The sequence below is a fragment of the Malus sylvestris genome, chromosome 2 (assembly GCF_916048215.2).
Source record: "Malus sylvestris chromosome 2, drMalSylv7.2, whole genome shotgun sequence".
Classification (NCBI taxonomy): Eukaryota; Viridiplantae; Streptophyta; class Magnoliopsida; order Rosales; family Rosaceae; genus Malus; species Malus sylvestris.
In genome coordinates this window covers 26742329-26756061 of record NC_062261.1, presented here as the reverse complement: position 1 = coordinate 26756061, position 13733 = coordinate 26742329, and the positions used below count along the sequence as shown (strand labels likewise).

General features: G+C 36.9%; 1 long non-coding RNA gene across 1 annotated transcript; it reads left to right on the top strand.

Moving 5' to 3' along the window:
• The first annotated feature begins 1080 nt into the window (after positions 1 to 1080).
• Positions 1081 to 4131, top strand: LOC126603956 (uncharacterized). Its single transcript, XR_007616440.1, has 3 exons — positions 1081 to 1243; positions 1820 to 1912; positions 4062 to 4131. It is a non-coding gene; the product is annotated as an uncharacterized LOC126603956 (long non-coding RNA).
• The last annotated feature ends 9602 nt before the right edge of the window (positions 4132 to 13733 follow it).

The window sequence follows — 13733 nt, the reverse complement described above, 5'->3', positions numbered from 1 at the left end:
ATGCTTATTAACTTGGTTATTGGTAAGGCTCTTCTAGAGGTAGTGTTGGCGTGTAGATGATGAGGAATTAGGCGATGAGGAGGACCAAAAGGTGTTATAGAAGAAGAAGAAGCTCAGAAGTGTGATACCCCTTTAAACTCTTCGATTATGGTGTTCTTTAGTCGATTGCAAGACTAGAACTTGAAAAACTAACACATGCATATAATTTTTTTGTGAAGGAACTACGGTCCAGTGGCTGTATAGAAGAAAGGGACAACGCATGCTCTCTCTCTCTCTCTCTCTCTCACAATAGCTCTGTGTTCCTCTCCCCCTAAACCTAATGGCATCGGCCCAATTCGAAGCCTGCTTGGATTGGGACCTCTTGGAGATTCAAAGCTCCAGGTGACATAATGTTTCCCCAAATTGTATTCAATCTATGTTGCTTCATTTCATTTTCCATTTTAATTTGGAATTGTTGATATTTTAGGCGAGTATTGCATGTATAACCATAACAATTTTTGTGTTGGATTAGGGTCAAATTGTCCTAGCTATTTGGTCGCCTGTGTATTTGTAATCTGAATAATATGAATTAGGGTTTTTTCTGTTAGTGTCTGATTGGTTAAGAAAGGATGCCTCTTTTTTGTTATCATGCATATTTAAGTTGTAAACATCTGAAAAACTGCTTAATTGAAGTTAGATTTCCAAGAGCTCAATTTCAGGTCTTGAGCTTTGAATTTGTTTACATGTATCCCAGCTGAAGCTATCTACATCGTAGTTTAGGGGGATTTTGCTCAAAATCTGGAGAGCTCTCTCGCTTTGCTCTCTATGTAAACCCGAGAGAAATTTCATGGAAACATCACGCCTGCAAACGAAGTTGCAGGCCCACACACAAGAACTCCTTCCGATAGCATCCAAAGGTAAATCCCTTCGAACTCTTCGATTATGGTGTTCTTAAGTCGATTGCAAAACTAGAACTTTAAAAACTAACACATACATATAATTTTTGTGATGGAACTGCGATCCAGTGGCTGGATAGAAGAAAAGGACAACACATGCTCTTTCTTTCTTTCTCTTTCTTTCTCTCTCTCTCTCTCTCTCTCTCTCTCTCTCTTGCAGTAGCTCTGTGTTCTTTTCCCTCCAAACCTAATGGCTTAGCCTTTGATCTGATCAAACCCACCTCCAAAACCATTCCTTGATCACCATCTTCAACAACCCAATTCGGAGGCTACTCGGATCGGGAACTCTTGGAGATTTGGAGCTCTAGGTGAGATAATTTTCCCCAAATTGTATTCAATTTATGTTGCTTCATTTCATTTTCCATTTCAATTTGGAATTGGTTGATATGTTAGGTGGGTATCGCATGTATAACCAGAACAATATTTGTGTTTGATTGGGGTCAAGTTTTCCAGGTTTCTTAGCTATTTGGTCTCGTGTATTTGTAATCTGAATAAAGGATGCTTCTTTTTGTTATCATGCATATGTAAGCTGTAAACATCTGAAAAGCTGTTTCAATGAGATTTCAAGTTTTTGAGCTCAATCTTATTGACAATTTTTTTCAAGATTTTTGGGTTTCTTTTTGCTTATTCTCTGTTAAATTACTCATCTAGAAATTAATTTTGTTCAAATACTAAGTATTGTTCTTCATTAAAGATTTCTGGGTTCTTTTATTGCTTCTTTTCTGTTAAATTACTCATCTAGAAGTTAATTTTGTTCAAACACTTACTGTTCTTCAATTAATCTTACAAGAAAGCATATGAGAATGTGGCACATTAGGTTTTCGATGAAATGTGTCTTAGAATCTGTCAGTATGATATATTATAATTATGAATCTCCTCTTCAGCTCTACCCACGGGTGCGCGAAGGCGACATGGTCCTAGTCGACGGTTTGGAAGCTCTGGCGATTCTGACTGAGAAAGAGGTCAATAACAACAAGGTAATGGAATTCAATGTTTTGTGTGTTATAGAGGCATATTTGCAATAGTATATCAGATAATAATTCTATATAGTCTGTCCAGATAGCTTAGATTGTGTTTCATGATGCATATGGCTGAAGCGATTTTGGCTACTTTTTGGATTGCTCATTAATTTTTTTGCTGGCCTTGGCTAGTACAAATATATATAAGAAGTACCATCCTTTTATCAACTTTTACTCAGGTCAAATTTAGGATGCATTTGTACTCATGCGGCATTGGGGTAAAGTGCTTGTGCTTTGTTTTCTATTGTATTTTTTCATCTAGGGGATAATGTTTTGTTGTTTGTTGGAAGGAATATTAAAACATATCCACACCCTATTTTGTCAAATTGTTCTGAAGTATCTCATGCTGGTTTTAGAATTCTCCTGACTTTCCAACTCAAATTTGTGCCAAGAGAACCCAACTAAAGTGGTTCGCCACTCCATGTATGAAGTATCAGTGAATTATTTGTAATTTTACGAAACGAAACGAAAATTTTTGCGTTGTAAGCATACAAATTGAAATTTATGTTATAAATTTTTTGATAAGAAACAGATGTAAATTAGAATCATACTAATATAGGTATGCTATATACATAACTTTGATAGTACCATAAGTTCAGAATTAATCTTTAGTGTCATTAAAAATATACGTAAATTTATATACATAAATTTGATAGCACCATAAATTTGGGGTACTGTTATATTTAGTACAACCAATATGATGTCGTTCAGGTGTTTTTAACTAATATATGCAGTTTTTCATTTCATTTGGGGTATTTGTGATTTTTAACGACACTAAAAAAATTAATGGGTTATAGGAACCACGGGTTAAGAAAATGGGTCCAAATTCAGAGCTGCATTCGTCTTCCCTCAAAATAAGAAGAAAACGCTTCCTCAACTCCATATTTTGGAACCTCAGGTATATTTGTGTTCTAAAGCCTTTTACTTCTTCCGGTTTCTTCAGAGCTATTATTTTACCATATGTGATTTGTAAAGTGGAAGATTGGATTTCATATGTCTGAGTATTAAGGGTTTTGCACAATGCAAACTTGAGCTTATAGATCCAAATGGCTAGAACAATGTACTCGACCAATTTCATATCATCTTGGGCTAAGGAGAGTATATTACTTGCCACTGAGGAATATACTTCATATAATAGCAATGTGATGATGTGTGGCATGCTTTAACTAAGAGATATTTTTGTGTAGTAAGAAAGCCATAGAGAGAGAGTCACATTTTTTTTTCTTTTTTGGATTTGGTTAATGCAATGATTATGCAATGAAAGCTGAGGTCACATAAATGACACATGTAGTTCGGAATTTGTGAGTTACATGCAAAGCTCATGGAAAGTAAGCTTTTGTACTGTGTCTAATGACTTAGTCAAAGAGTTGTCCACCTAATGTCGACTCTACAACAATCGTCAACGAATATTGTAGTCACATACCGTGAGAGGAATTTCAAAGTAAGTTGTTAATGTCTGAACTAAGTCTATGTTGAAATTTCAAAGTAAAACATTTATTTCATTGCTTCGTTTTTGGTATAAAAAAAAATATATTGTTGAATAAGGATCCCTTTTTATGGATTGTTGACATATGTAGAAATTGGTTCTGTCCTAACATATTAATTTTGCTCAATACTAATGCCATAACTGAAATTTTATAGAAATGGTGTAATTGGTCAATCTGAAATTTCAAATTTTAGCCGATGAATGAACTCTCACATGATTGCTACTGCATATACACATTTTTTGGTTGTTAGATTTTGTTTTTATTTCATTTTTTGGTATATGCAATTGTTGGTTTTGCAAAGGACTGACCTTTAACTTATGTAGTTTTACCTTTTTTGGTGTCAGAGTATGGGTCGGTTTTATTTAATAGATTGACAGGTATTTGTGCGTTATTTGTTTTCAATAATTAGTTTTCATTATTGGTTTCTTGGTAATTAAAGTTTCATCCTTTGAAATTTTATTATGGATAAGTGAACACAGTTATGAGTATCAACCATTTATCCTCATGCATATTCAAATATAATATGGATAAGTGAACACAGTTATGAGTATCAACACATGCCTGAATGGCGACCATAATGGCTGCCTTTGTTACATTATGATTTATGTTTTTTGCTATAGTGTCGAAGATGTTCGGTCTTAGAAAAAGTGAATAGCCACGCTCTCCGTCATCGAATGATGCACACCATGCCATGCTTGACGACTTACCTATTCAAACACCATTTTTTCTGTGTTTTGCTAACTGCTAAGTGAGGTATGTAGGCTACAGGGCATATATTTTGCCATCTTAACTGCAGGGGCAAAATATGTGTAAACTGCAGCTTGCTTCTGTTTCTTCAGTTTCGTATGGAAACAGACCACCTACTTATTTTTGGCGTTTGAACAGATGAGGTTACAAAATTAGCTACTAGAACGAGTCCTCAACACTTTCTGTTTTTAATTACCTGTTGAAATGGCTGCCTACACTGCAAGACACATATTATATGTGTGAACTACATGTTTGTTCTGTTTCTTAAGGAAACAGAACTTTCTGGGTAACCATCTCTTTCAAATCAAAGACGTTCAGTTTCTTCCCACTCATTGTACAGTGTGTTTATATGCCAGCTCACATGAATGTATATAAAAGCAAAACTGCTTATCTTATTGACCTCATTCACTCATTTATCTCTTTGTTTGTTCATAATTGTATTGAATTTATTCAACTTAAATGTGTTTTATTCATCCAATTACGTTTGAAATAGTTGGTTCCCACAACAACACGCAGACGTATTTTCTAGTTAATACTATTACTGCTACATAGTAACAATTTCGCTTCTATTTGCATATTCCATTTGCTCGAAGTCTATTTCTGATCTGACACATCTGTGTCATAGCTAAAGAAACCAAAAGAAACAAAAGAATGGTTTTACTGAATAATCCTCTTCTCATTACTTGATAATTACACTTACATTTGGGGTATATATATAGTAAAGGCCATGTACAAAAACTTCCTCTAACAACCTCTTCTCATTACTTGATAATTACACTTACATTTGGGGTATATATATAGTTAAGGCCATGTACAAAAACTTCCTCTAACAACCTGTAACAAATATAACAATCTAACCAAAACTATACAGGTGTAACAAGAATAATTGGCTACCTAAACTATATGAACTGTCATGACTTGGCATCTTTATCTTTACACCCCCTCAAGTTGAGCTTGGAAAGACTGGGAGTTCCAAGAGAAAGCTTGGATTGAAGAAAGAGAAACCGATTCTTAGACAAGGATTTGGTGTGAATATCAGCTATCTGGTCCTGACTGCAAACATACTGAACTATAACTAGATTTGCAAGAACTAGCTCACTTATATAGTGGTAATCAATTTCCACATGTTTAGTTCTCGCATGAAAAATGGGATTTGATGCAAGGGAGATAGCATAAATGTTATCACACCATATGGTAGGTTTAACAAAGAAGGAGAAACCAAAATCTAGGAAAACTTTACAGATTCATGTAACTTCAAGGGCAGTGTGAGCCAGGGATCGATATTCAGCCTCAGTAGAAGAACAAGCTACTGTAGGCTGCTTTTTAGCACTCCAGTTGACTACGTTTGAACCAAGAAACACACAAAATCCTCTCGTGGATCTCCTATCAAAATGCAGCCAGCCCAGTCTGCATCAAAGTTGGTTGATAGAGTGAGAGGGCCTTTATGAAACCATATACCATGTGAAGATGTACCTTTGAGAAATATGAGTATTCTCTTGGTTGCCTGCAGATGTAATTCAGTAGGAGTATGCATGAATTGGTACACTTGATTAACTGCAAATGAGATATCAGGCTGAGTCCAAGTTAAATAATGTAGGCCTCCCACAATAGATCTATACTTTGTTGGGTTTTGCAAATGTGTACCACTATGATCTAGTTTGGCAGTGCCAAGAGGAGTAGAACAAGGCTTAGCACCCTCCATTTTTGTCTTTTGTAACAAGTCCATCAGATATTTGCCTTGATGTAGAAATAGTCCCTCTTTGGTTCGTTGAACCTTAAGACCCAAGAAATAATGTAAGGGACTTAAGTCCTTTACAGGGAACAAAGAGCTTAATTTCTTAATGAAAAGATTTCAAACTGATGAATTTGGACCACTGACCAATATGTTATCCACATATACAAGGACAATAACAAGAACTGGAACTTTGAGAACAAATAGGGATGCATCAGATGATGATTGAGTGAAACCAAGGGACTTAAGAGCTTGAAATAGTTTATCAAACCATGCATTTGGAGCCTATTTGAAACCATACAAGGACTTTTTGAGTTAACACACATGATTTGGAAAGTTTGGATAACTGAAACCAGGTGGCTGATGTATGAATACTTCTTCTTTTAAATCACCATGAAGGAAGGCATTACTAATATCAAGTTGATGCAGAAACCAATTGAATTGCACAGCAAAAGTTAACAAAATTTTGATAGTTACAAGCTTTGCCACAAGACTAAAAGTTTCTTGATAGTCCAAACCCTTTTTTTGATGAAAACCCTTGGCAACAAGCCGGGCTTTATAACTGTCAATGGTTCAATCGGGCTTCTTCTTGATTCTAAATACCCATTTACAACTGACAACATTCTGGGATGAAAAAGAAGGAATCAAAATCCATGTTCCTGTTGATTGAAGGGTGTTTATACCATATTTAGGGCATCGTATTTAGATCTCGTATAAATACTCGGGGGACTTAAATGTAATTATGTGATAAAGAAAGGGGAAAATATGTAATAAGTGAGGAGTCCTTATTCTATAAAATGACCCTTCACCCTCACAATTAGAGGAGGCCAATTCTGAAGCCTTCTCACCCCTCTCAAAGCTCTCACTCTCATAGCTCTCTCTCCCTCAAATAAATACATAATCAGTGTGGACCTAGCCCAAACCTTGGGGTGAACCACAATACTTCTTGTGTTATTTACATTACTTACAGATTCACGGTCGGATTTACATTGTTCCAAGACCTCCGGTTTTATGCATCAACATTTGGTGGCGTATGTGGGAAACGATACAAAAAGTTGTGCAATTTTCTTTCACTTTTTCACATCCGCCGTGAATTTGCAGAAACCCAACACCCACATTCAGAGACACACCCATTCAATCTACAGAGAAAAATAGAAACTCAGGTGAAACTCAGGTGCATTTCTCTTGAATCCGCTGACCAATAGCCTCCAATTCCACAAGCAAATCACAGAGACAGACAACACAACCAATTGGGCATTGACCTCCAACTGATCTCAGCCATCCATCAGATCTATACTGTCAAGGCGATGGCTTTGGGGCCTACAGTAGGAAAAGGTTAAAGAGCACGCATCATTAGATGGTATCTGCACCGCACTCAATTCCTCCTTCCAAATCCGAAACCCAAAACACCCCACACAAACAGCAAGCGCTCATTCCTTTCGGTTCTTCTTCACTATCAGATTGGGGACCTCGGGTTAAGGTTTTGCGCGCTCAGGGTTCAAGTCCTAGCTGCAACAATGGCCAGGTACAGAAGCCGAAGCAAAAGCTACAGCCTTCGTCGGCGCAGTCGGACTCCGCCTCGCAGACGCAAGCAACACTCTACCATTCTCTCAGTGCCGGTCACTCTCACGTTCACCGAAAAGTACGATCTCACGGTCACTCTCTCGAAGCTCGCCGAATACGCCAGAGCAAGCTCTATCATCATCTCCTCAACCACGCCCACAACGAGAACTTGTCGGATTTGTTGGAGGACGACTAGGGCCCGCCGCAAGAGGCCATCTTGAAAGCAATTTCAGAGGTTTTCAAAGACTGATGGATCTGGTGTGACGAGACAACGGAGGTCGGACTTTTGATGGACGGTGGTTACAATTATTTGAAATATTGTTTGGGAAAAAGAGAGACCGCCGGAAAATGCCTACCATGATTTCTTTCCTCGAAGACCTGCGTATTAATTAAGATATGAGATTTGGGCAGACGATGAATGTGGTTATTGGAGGCATGATGGAGCGGCAAGAGGAAGATAAGATGAAGAAGGAGGAGGAATGGCTCTGCCACTGCCTCCTGCGCTCTCTCCATGTTGTAACAGCACTCCTCATCCTTTCCTTATGTGAAGATAACAAAGGAAGTATCATATCCTCTGGAGCAGTTCCTGGTATTGTTCATGTTCTTAAGAATGGAGGGATGGAAGCACGGGAAAATGCAGCTACGACCCTTTTCAGCCTTTCTATTGTGGATAATAATAAAGTTATGATTGGCACTTCAGGAGCCATTCCGCCACTTGTTACATTGCTGACCCTTTTTCAGCCTTTCTCATGATTTGATCATCGCAGCTGATACCAATGCATCAGATTTGATCTGGCAAAAGCAGATGTCTTTTCCCGTGAGCTGTAACGATTCCTTTCTTTCACGAAACCCAAGGTGGTGAAAGGGGACCCTGCCAGGAAGTCAGATGGGCAGAAGACGCACGTTGAACATCATTTTTACGACGCTTCTCTCTTTGGCATCAGTGATAATGCCCTCAAGCCTACTTATATCCTTTACAATCTCTCTCCTGCTGTTACTTTTGCTTTTGTCGACCACCAAGAAGATGCCCACTTTAAAAAGATAAGGTTCCTATTATTATTTATATCGTGATTCCTTTTGTCTGCCAGGTGAAGAGATGGAGAGAATGCGATGGAAAAGCAGAAATAAAAGCAAAGAGAAAAAGCAAAAAAGGAAATGGCATTATTCTATCATCTGCCAAAAGAAAGAAAAATAAAGAGAAGGGAAAGATCTGCAACAACCTAGTACGCAGTAAGTGTAGTACGCACCAACGATCTGCAACTGTCAAAGCTTTTGTGTCGAAACTTTTTGAATGATGTAATTTATTTTCCTTATCTTTCAGAGACATCTGTATAAACCCCATCAGAGGGTAAAAAAAAATTAAATAAAAAAAATAATAAAAAAGGCAAAGCCCAAAATAAATGGGCTGGCATGTTGTGGAGGGCGAAGGCCCATAAGCCCAAAAAAAAAAAAACCAACCAGGTGACCAAAAGTACACCCAGTACTCCAAAATTATTCGGCAACCTGCCGCTATTACCACCAACCAGGTGATGAAATGTACAACCCGTACTCCAATATCATTTGGCAACTAGCCATTCTTGCCACCAACCAAGCAATGAAATGTACAACCCGACTCTAATATCATTTGGCAACTAGCCATTCATGCCACCAACCAGGTGATGAAATGTACAACCCATACTCTCCTTCATGCCACCAACCAGGTGATCAAAAGTACGCCCAGTACTCCAAATTATACATGAGCATTACTCATGTCATTCATACATAAACATTCATGAGCATCACTCATGACAATCATACATAAACATTCATAACCATCATTCATGTCAACATTCATAAGCATCACTCATGTTAACATTCATGAGCATCACTCATGACAACATCCATGAGCATCACTCATGTCAATCAACATAAATATTCATGAGCATCACTCATGTCAAGCAGCTTCAAAAGCATCATTTACAAAAGCTCCAGCTTCGAAAACTTCATTTATAGAGCTCTAGCTTCAAAGCTTCACTTGCAAAGCTTCACCTACAAAGCTTCAGTGCAGGGTATACAAATACCGCCTCCGAACAACTGCCACTTCGGCCCATACACAGATTCAATTTGAAGTATCCAGCCAATAGACTCTATGACCAAAGACTTGGGGGACTACATTATGTACCATATATAGGGCCTCAACTGGGCCTCATGAAATATACTTGGGGGACTTAGCCCATCACTTATGTATTGAGGAGCGAGCCCTTATTTTATAAAAGGGACTCCCTCACCACTGAACATGTTTTCACAAAATGTCTTAATAATGTACTTGAAGGATGATTTTGTGAAAACATGTTCATTTAAGCAACATCTATAAGCATGCAATTAACAATTAAAGGCGGAATCATGCTTGCATGCACTTAAAAACAAAACATTAACCATGAAATTCAAAGCCTAGTAGATTGGTGAACCAAGACTCAACTCAAATCAAAGTGAGTTGAGAAATTATACCTTTGTAAATTCCTCTTTGCATAAGCAAAGGCTAATCACCCAAAGAGAGGGCCTTCATTCCTTGCATCTTAGATCTATGGATTTGGATGGATGAAATGGTTCTCCAAGTTCCCAAAATTGAGAACCTCTAAGTCTCCACACCAAGGTAAGATTGATGAAGAAATGAGTGACCTTGGAGGAGAAAGATTACAAGCTAATCCTTCCAAGGGGGCCGGCCTCTTTAGAGAGAAAGGGAGAGACATGTTCTCTCCAATTTTCTCCAAAAGAAACCCTTAATGAATTTTGGCTATAAAGTTCTTTATATAGTCACTTCTTTAAGTGACCTAAAGAACCAAAAACCCTAATTCATATCAAATGGCCGGCCACAAAAGGGATTTGGGCTTTTGGGCCCTTGTGAATCTTTATTCATTAAATTGTCATACAACTTAAGTCAATGGGCTTGACGTTCGAAGCCCATTGGGCCTTATGGTCCAAAACTATCCCGAGGTCTTTAATGAACTTGTTCGTTTGATTAATTAACATATTAATTAATCCTTGCCATAAACAATTAAACCATTTAATTATTCTTACTCATCTCCATTGTTTCTTCAATCTCCACCTTACACGATGTACGATCCATTAGGTTCCTTTTAGCGAGGCAGTGGGCGATTAAAACCATTTCAAATCGATTGTGAATTGAAACTTACTTTCAATTCTCCCTTTAGTGATTATACACGTTTAGGGCTTCCACAAACCATGAGTGACACCTAGCAGCATATCATGGTTACCCAAGCTAATCAGAAGAGGTAGATAACCTATTCAGTTTAGGATTACAAATGCAATACGGTCTTTCTCTAATACAATACTCTTGACCACATTGTTTGGTTTGATAGTTTATTCATGTCTACTATCCAATGTGATTCGTGTGCTTATATGATTACCTTGAATGTGATTGGGAATGACTTCCTAAATCTCATTCATACTCTGGCCAGAGATTCTTAATCATATCATAGAGTATTCTCCCTCAAACAGTTTGAAGGTTAGAGATCCCTTGTTGCGCATTCACTTGCCTCTATGGCTAAGTGGCTTAACCCCAACTATGCCGTGGACACCCTCATTTTGGAGTGACTTTTGACATAATCAAAGATCAAGGACTTAACCACAAGACAACTATGATGCCTCAGGTCGAAGGACTATTTTGCATTATCCTAACCATGAGTTTTCATGTGACATGAATATGAGAACTCTTCGTTGATCGTGTTTAGTGAACTCATTCTCTATTGAGCACCTACGTACTTGTCTTGATGTCACACACACCAATGACTCGAGACTAGTCACTCTCCCTAAGAGAAGACACCGCACGTACTGATCTTAACGGACTGTCAATGCCCAATTGGCAATCCTATGATCAGGAACGTTTAGGATATGTATACGAAAGAATGGTCTCATGAATCTAACTTCTTTAGATTGCATTCTCCCAATCACATATTCCTTGGACTTATCGTTTAAGCATATAACATTTATATGAGACGGCTTAAAACAATAATCTTTGCCCTTTATATTTAAACTACATTAGTTTAACTTGTGAAATGTCCGTAAAGTATCATCATATGATTGGTTTTAGGGCACATTTCCAACTATCTCCCACTTGCACTAGAGCCAATCAGCTTGGTCATCAGTGATGATACCTCTTCTGTAGTCATTTCATAAATGGCTGAATATTAGGCGTAGACAATGGATATCTATATGTTATCCATAGAATCAACCTTGAGAATAACGACGTCACCATTATACATGATTCTTAATCATGTGGTTCAGTCTCTCATTTGAGTTCGGACCTTGATGAGACCTTGATTCCCTGGCTTGAGCTATCGCCCCATTAGTGTCGTAGTGTCGGTACACTAGAGACACTTTCTGGTTGGAACCAAATAGAGAGTTCATAAATGAACTTTCCCATCCAAACAACAATGTTGTAAGCTTCTATATGGCAATATATATTTTGCATTCATAATGGAACATACTAAAGTCATTACTTTTAATGTTTCCATCCAAATATCTCTTTAGTCATAATAAAGAGATATCTGATTATCTCTTCATTCATAATGAAGAAACATCCAATGATGGATTAGATTCATAATCTAATACATTTACGCTTCCTTTACGTTACTCTAATTCTTCCTCATTCTTTGAGGAATCTATCCTTTAGTATTTCTTAAATACTTAAGGACTCACTTGACAGTTGCCATGGTTCTGATCCTGGGCTTGCACTGATATCGTCTTGTACCGTTCTAGGTACAACTCATATCAATGTTTTTCATACAATATGAAATACATAAATCACCTTTATGCGTATGCATAAAGGATTCTATTTACGCATTATTTCTTTGGGAGTCAAAGAGTACGTTCTCTTTGAGAATAGCAACTTCTTAGTCTCACTAGAGTTGTCCTTCTAATTGAAGTTTATCATCATATGAGAAACTTCCTAGCATCTATTGTCTATTATTAGGGATTGATATAATCCAATTATATCATGAAATATATCATTATAGATTTCCATCCCATGTATATAGACTATATCTCCCATATACATTCTATCTTCATATAATGTTTTAAAGTCATAACTTTAACGAAGAAGAATTCTTTTCATTTCCAAAATTAATATATCAAATATATATTTAAATTTTAGGAACATGATTAACTCCCACTAATCTTTTGTAAACCTAGTAAACAAAAGATTCATTTACATCTTTATGAGAAATCAAACGATTTGATCCTTTTCTCATAAGATGCTCATAGCTCCCACTAGCTTGCTTGGATTCATGATGGATGGATCTCTACAACTTACATGTCTTGTGATTCATAGTTTTAGACATATATTATTAAGACCATCTTAATAATGGTTTCGGAAACCCATATTATGTCCAAACATTGAATCACCATTTAGTTGTAGCTAGCTATCTTCGAATTAATTGAAACCAAGACTACGTCAAAGATGGTTTCTTCAAAGTCAACCATTCTTTTTTATTGTAGTTACCTTAAGCTACCAATTAGCTTATGAAGGTTTCATTATTTCGGGTCAAATGGTACTTTACCATTTCCTTGAGTATATATCATATATACACTCAATGTAGTCATAAGGATTTTCATTCTTATTTCTTCGAATTAAGAGGTGCAACTCTATGACATAGTCATAAAGTTCAAACTATTCAACTGAGACGGTTTATAAATCCTTCTTGACTACCTTGTAGCTTGTGGTATAGGAACTAGGTTGTTATATTTGTTGATTATCATCTTGTCTCTCAAAGAACCCATTCTTTGAGTTCTATCTCTCGTTCATTTGCTCTTAGGCAAATCACATTGTAGGATTACAATGAACTACCCAACAAAACAACATTTGTTAGTTGGTTTATAGAAGCGATATCCAAAAGTTAATTTAAGGATATCCCACAAGATTGTTATCAAACAAATATTGCTTATTAGCACACAACCTCAAATCTTAATCTTTCATTCCAACTACATCCTATGGAGTCATGAAACTTTTTTTTTTTTTTTTTTTTTGAAAGATCTTCTAATTGACAATCATATTGTCTTAGAAGTATATATCCTATATATGGGTAATTGATAATATCCAATGAACTAAATCTTATTCAAGTTCGTTCTTCTCCTTATGGAGAAATCCATTATCATATGATGCTTCTTTCCTTGATATCTTTCAAGAAAACTATTCTAAAGTGTTACCATTCCTTGGATCAAATCTAAGGATGTAAATACTTTAGACGTCTTA